This window comes from Ranitomeya variabilis, chromosome 3 (assembly GCF_051348905.1).
Source record: "Ranitomeya variabilis isolate aRanVar5 chromosome 3, aRanVar5.hap1, whole genome shotgun sequence".
In the NCBI taxonomy this organism is placed as follows: Eukaryota; Metazoa; Chordata; class Amphibia; order Anura; family Dendrobatidae; genus Ranitomeya; species Ranitomeya variabilis.
In genome coordinates, this window is record NC_135234.1 from 693,530,014 (window position 1) to 693,536,208 (window position 6,195).

The following is a 6,195-nucleotide window of genomic DNA, read 5'->3' on the forward strand; positions in this document are numbered from 1 at the left end:
TCCTGATGCGCAGGAGCCATGCACATGGTCAACTGGGTCCAGTACTGAGGCTTATTCTTGGCCAAAGGCGTAGCATCAATTCCCCTCAAAGGAATGGGATGCTGCAAGGGCTCCAAGAAAAAACCACAGCGCCTGGCAAACTCTAAGTCCATCAAATTCAGGGCAGCGCCTGAATCTACAAATGCCATAACAGAATAGGATGACAAAGAGCAAATCAGAGTAACGGACAAAAGAAATTTAGGCTGTATAGTACCAATGGTGACGGACCTAGAGAACCGCTTAGTGCGCTTAGGACAATCAGAGATAGCATGAGTGGAGTCACCACAGTAAAAACACAGCCCATTCTGACGTCTATGTTCTTGCCGTTCAGCTCTGGTCAAAGTCCTATCACATTGCATAGGCTCAGGCCTCTGCTAAGAGGATACCGCCAAATGGTGCACAGTTTTGCGCTCACGTAAGCGCCGATCGAACTGTATGGCCAAGGACATTGATTCATTCAGACCAGCAGGCGTGGGGAACCCCACCATAACATCCTTAAGGGCTTCAGAAAGACCCTTTCTGAAAATTGCTGCCAGGGCACACTCATTCCACTGAGTAAGCACAGACCACTTTCTGAACTTCTGGCAATATACCTCCGCTTCATCCTGACCCTGACACAAAGCCAGCAAAATTTTCTCTGCCTGATCCACAGAATTCGGTTCATCATAAAGCAATCCCAGCGCCAGAAAAAACGCATCTACATTACACAATGCAGGATCTCCTGGCGCCAGGGCGAATGCCCAGTCCTGTGGGTCACCACGCAACAAAGAAATAATGATTCTTACTTGCTGAATAGGGTCACCAGAAGAGCGGGGTTTCAGAGCAAGAAACAGTTTACAATTGTTTTTGAAACTCAGAAATTTAGATCTATCCCCAGAAAACAAATCAGGAATTGGAATTCTAGGCTCCGACATAGGATTCTGAACTACATAATCTTGAATGTTTTGTACCTTTGCAGCGAGTTGATCTACACTAGAGGACAGACCTTGAATGTCCATATCCACACCTAAGTTCTGAACCACCCAGAGTTTAAGGGGAAAAGAAAGGCAAAACACACTGCAGAGAAAAAAAAAAAAAATGGTCTCAGAACTTCTCTTTTCCCTCTATTGAGATGCATTAACACTTTGTGGGCCAGCTGTACTGTTATGGACCTGGTGGTTAGGTGCACCAGAAATGACCTGATAGTTAAACACGGAATCGGGACGAGCTCTGGGGAAATGGGAACTCTGCTGACCGCAAACCCTACTCCTATCAACACAACTAGAAATAGCCGTGGAGCGTGCCTGACTCTGCCTAGACGCCTCTTCACAGAATAAGAGCTAACTACCCCTAAAGAAAGGAAACAAAGCCTCACTTGCCTCAGAGAAATTTCCCCAAAGGTAAAAGCAGCCCCCCACAAGTATTGACTGTGAGTTAAGAGGAAATCACAAACACAGGATGAAATAGGCTTTAGCAAAGGGAGGCCAGTCTAACTAAACAGATTGAGGATAGAAAAGGGATCTTTGCGGTCAACACAAAAAACTACAAAACCACGCAGAGTGTGCAAAAAATACCCCCCGCACCGACTCACAGTGCGGTGGTGCCACTCTGCACCCCCAGAGCTTCCAGCTAGCCAGGCAGTTTCATGATAGCAAGCTGGACTAGAACTTAGCAAGAAAAACCATATGTAACAAATGAACAAGCAGGAACTTAGCTTCGCTGGAGTAGACAGGTCCTCAGAAAGATCCAGGAGAGATCTGAACCAGTACTAGAACATTGAAAGCTGGCAAGGAGTAACGATCTGAGTGGAGTTAAATAGAGAATCCAGCCTAGCCCTAAACGAGGGCAGGTGGGGAAGGAATCTCAGAACCAGCAGCTCCACTCACAGCCACCAGAGGGAGTCCACGGACAGAACTCACCGAAGTACCATTCATGACCACAGGAGGGAGTTCGAGAACGGAATTCACAACAGGGAGCCTTGCTCCTATCTACTAGGGCACTCCTCACAGAAGGGTAAAACTGGTGGGCTGGATAGAAAGTTAGGGATACGCTGACTGGGCTTCGCCCAGGCAACACCTGTCAGGCAGACAGGGGGAAAGGAGGAACATCTGAGCTGCAGACAGAGGGTCTCTGTCAGGGGTGGGATCCTGACAGAGGCCTAGCGGGACAGAAAGCTACGGAGCTGCGCCTGCCGCACGTGCGGCAGCATCCTAAGAAAGGACACAAAGAGAATTGTATTGTAGAGGGTGAGAAACGGAGTCACAGCACAAGGAAAAAACACCGGGAGGAGTTCTGCCCTGAAATAGTCTGCCTCCTTCTGAGGCGCGTAGCCGGTGGCCGGAACACCGAGGGAGTAATTGTCTCTACGCTTTACTTCAGAGACCGGCAGGACAGTCAATTCCAAGTTGGCTGCCCGACCTTAATACCTAAGAAGACACAGTGGCAACTTGTGGGGGTCGGGGCGTCTCTAGGGTCTCAGGCCATCAGTCATACGGGTTTGTCCTATCCACACCATCTGGGGGACAGAGAGGAAGAAATAACATCTAGAACATCTACAAGAGTTGTGAGGACCTTACTGGGAAGCTCAGCAGGGAGGTACTACAACACACAGGCGCTACCTGTACCCTGGACTGTGGATGCTGAAGCCTCCAGTAAAAGGTAAAGAGACTGCAACCTTGTGTCCTCGTTATTCTCTGCGCCTTACATCACCCACCATCACCATCTACACCTCTGGGAAGCCCTGGGGGTACACTTCACCTGTGGGAAGGTATATTATCTAGCTGCCATCACATCACCCCAGCAGACCCCTAAGCAGCGTCGGTCATTCTGACCGAATACCACAGGTGGCGTCACGAACATTATCCCATACAAACTTTCCCTTTTATTGGACGTCCCTCAAAGGGCCACACACCGGGTCGGGCCACCGTGACTTCCCTACCGAACCGAAGGACCCGGTGCCGAGTACCCCATTGCCCTAACGTGGGGGCGATCCACTATCACCACTGGAATCACTGTTGCCTTCACCTTCCACATCTTCTCCAGTTCTCCTTTGGGGCCCTGGTATTTCTCCAGCTTCTCATATTCCTTCTTTCTGATGTTGCTGTCACTTGGCACTGCCACATCTATTATCATTGCTGTCTTCTGATCCTTGTCTACTATCACAATGCCAGGTTGGTTAGCCAGCACCTGCTTATTAGTCTGGATCTTGAAGTCCCACAGGATTTTAGCCCATGGATATTGGCCCAATCTTAGACTAAAAACATCAGCTCTCAACCACCCCAGAAAAGGCGCATCCATAAGATGCACCAATTCTGGCGCTTAGCCTCACTCTTCCCACTTGCCCTGGTGCATTGGCAAGTGGTGTAATAGTTGGGGGGGTTGATGTCAGCTTTGTTTTGAAAGCTAACATCAAGCCCAGGGGCTAGTAATGACATCTACTTGGCATGCTGAACACTGGCATAATGCGAACCTTCAGCATGTCAGGTAGCAGGGACACTGAGCTGGGCGTGCTTGTGCACCTCAGTGCCTGTTGGAGATGGGAAAAAGGTAAGGGGGTTCATAGCCAATGAACTCCGTTCACCTCACTGATGTCACCACGAGTGTGAGAAAGTACAACCCAGGGGTCCCCATTGTAAGTCCAGGTTCCTGTATAAAAGATAAAGGGTAAAGGTCAGGGTTGGAGAACCTAAATTTAATGATTAAGTTGTGAGTCCCAATAGTTTATATTACGAGGGTTGTCACAAAAGGACAAGTTATGCTGAAAAGGGCACTGGTATAAAGATCAGCTGAGTGCTGCGGGTTCAGCTCTTGAAACCCATTGTTATCCTAGTGAAGTCATTGTTGACTTCTACGGGCAGCATGTCCACAAAATTAAAAGATGCTCGTCCCCTTGTCAGACTCAATGTTAGGCCATGTTCACATGTTCAGTATTTGGTCAGTATTTTACATCAGTATTTGTAAGCCAAAACCAAGAGTGGGTGATAAATACAGAAGTGGTGACGTGTTTCTATTATACTTTTCCGCTGATTGTTCCACTCCTGGTTTTGGCTTACAAATACTGAGATAAAATACTGACCAAATACTGAACAAGTGAACGTGGCCTTAGTCTTACATCTATCTCAAACAGAACCTTTCATCAGTTTTAGGATGTTACACTGGCCACATTATGGAATAAATCAGAATAAACATGTTTTTTTTCTTTTAATTTCTAATCTCTGTTGGAAAGAATAGCTTCCAAAGTTTAGATTCTAATTTCCACTAGCAGAAAATCGTCCCTGAGGGCAGTTACTTTTTCCCTGCATGACATTGAACACTTATAAGCAGGAGGCATCATTCAGGGAAAAAAAAGAACATTCCCCCACAGAATATCAGAACCATATGTAATGACACATTGCCCTACTCTCCTCACTCATCTCATTGCCAGTACCTGCTGTGAATACAAGTGGGGGAGGGGAGTACAGCAAAGCTGTGTGTCACAACAAACACCTTTGTATTTGCAGCTTTCCTCCCACGGCACTGTCAGCTCTACTCTTCTCCCTCTCCTCCCACACTGATGTTACCAATGGGTTGAGAGCTGCACATGCAGAAGATGTTTAGGGTTTGCTCACACTGGCGTATAAATCAGAAGAGTGCAATCCGATAAAAAATTGGATTGCACTCGTACCAATGTATTTTAATGAGGCAGTGCAGATTTGCATATTTTTTCTCAGCTCTATTCGGCATGAGAAAAAAAAATAGCAGCATGCTGTGATTTCACTCCAAAATTGGATGGGTATGAGAAAAAAATTGCATGCCATCCGGACCATCAGTATGGCATCTGATTTTTAAGGAAACATTACAATTTTATGACACAGGAAACTGTAAATGGTCCTACAGAAGATTAATAGCTGCTGAGTTAAAAAAAAGTAAAAAATGGATTGTATGCGGACAACACACAGATGACAAGTGAGAAAAAATTGTCCCACTCTCCTGGATGAGAATGGGACCTATTTTTTTTTATACGCTTGTGTGAACGAGCCCTTAATCACAGTAGATGTCGGCATCAATGTCGAGAGCAGGACTGTGTGTCATTACATGTCTCATAGACAAAAAGTCGGGTATGACATTCTCTGGGGGCCTCAGACGTGAATCTCTACTAATGACCCTTTGGTCTTAGCGAAAATTAGAATTCTAATCTTTTCAAGTTAATATCTTCACAACAGAGATTGGAAATTAAAAAATAAAAACTACCATATGTTTTATTCAGCCAGGTCGGCGCAATTCCATGATGGATGCTACCAGTTTTAACAAGCTGAAACTGGTGAAAAGTCCACTTTAAGCAATGACTATTGGTAAAATGAGCCATCTGACTTCCCTATACACACTAATTATAATCTTGGCTGAGTGTTCATGTGTTATCAATAGAGAGAGGGGAGAAAGCAACTTCTCTACTCCTCTGGCAATGTGTTACTCCCTGAATAGAACCTTTCTATTCACATAGTCTCATCCTTTTCTCCCGGACATATATGGTATATTAGATGGTTGACTGATGCCGTCGATAATGGCGAGTACGGCTGGCTTTAATCTAATGTGTCCAGGATCTGTTAGGATATATACTTCATCATATGGAATAATCATCCTCCAAAGCTCATTTCATACCTGACAGCTAGAATATATGACAGATTATGAATACAGAGCTTCACCTACCTATGTGGTGTGTAAGAAGGTAAACTTCATCTGGATAATAAAACTCTGTTTGGCCTTTGCTCCGAATTACCATGTTGAGGAGCAGTCGCTTGCTGGCAGTAAACGCATGCACGGCCCCTTTTCTGCCACGTACAATAATCTAGAACATGTGGCCAGAACATTTACTGTTACATGAAGACCCACTGAGAGCATAGACCTCTGTTTTACCTCAGTTTGCAGCACAGAGATGAGAAGACTTTACTCAGCAGATTTCCGAGTGCTTTTCACATTGCATATTTGTAGCTGAAGCTGGGCCAGATTAGAAGATCATGTGAGAGTCAGCGGAAAGCATTAACCAGGGCTCAACATTTCATAGCTCACTACGTTAATATACAGAGCGAAAAGTGTCATGTCCAGGGTCAAACCCAAAGCTCATAGGACCTTGACTCGAGGAAAAAGTTTTAAAAGCATTTTGGGCAATATTCTAAAATACTATCATTAGATTAGTGCAGC

At 45.5% G+C, this 6,195-nt stretch overlaps 1 protein-coding gene across 3 annotated transcripts in view; it reads right to left on the reverse strand.

The window, feature by feature from the left end:
* The window catches only part of LOC143818531 (mitochondrial ornithine transporter 1-like), a 64,549-nt gene extending 58,619 nt beyond the window's left edge, over positions 1-5,930 (reverse strand). Inside the window, exons 1-2 of one of the 3 annotated variants that reach the window (XM_077299813.1) lie at positions 5,704-5,757; positions 3,599-3,663 (exon numbers count right to left, since the gene is read on the reverse strand). The gene's annotated coding sequence lies outside the window, so the exon portion shown is untranslated. Of the gene's footprint in view, positions 1-3,598; positions 3,664-5,703; positions 5,794-5,910 lie in introns of those variants that run through there. The other 2 variants (XM_077299814.1, XM_077299812.1) reach the window with 2 other exon arrangements.
* Between the last annotated feature and the right edge of the window lie 265 nt (positions 5,931-6,195).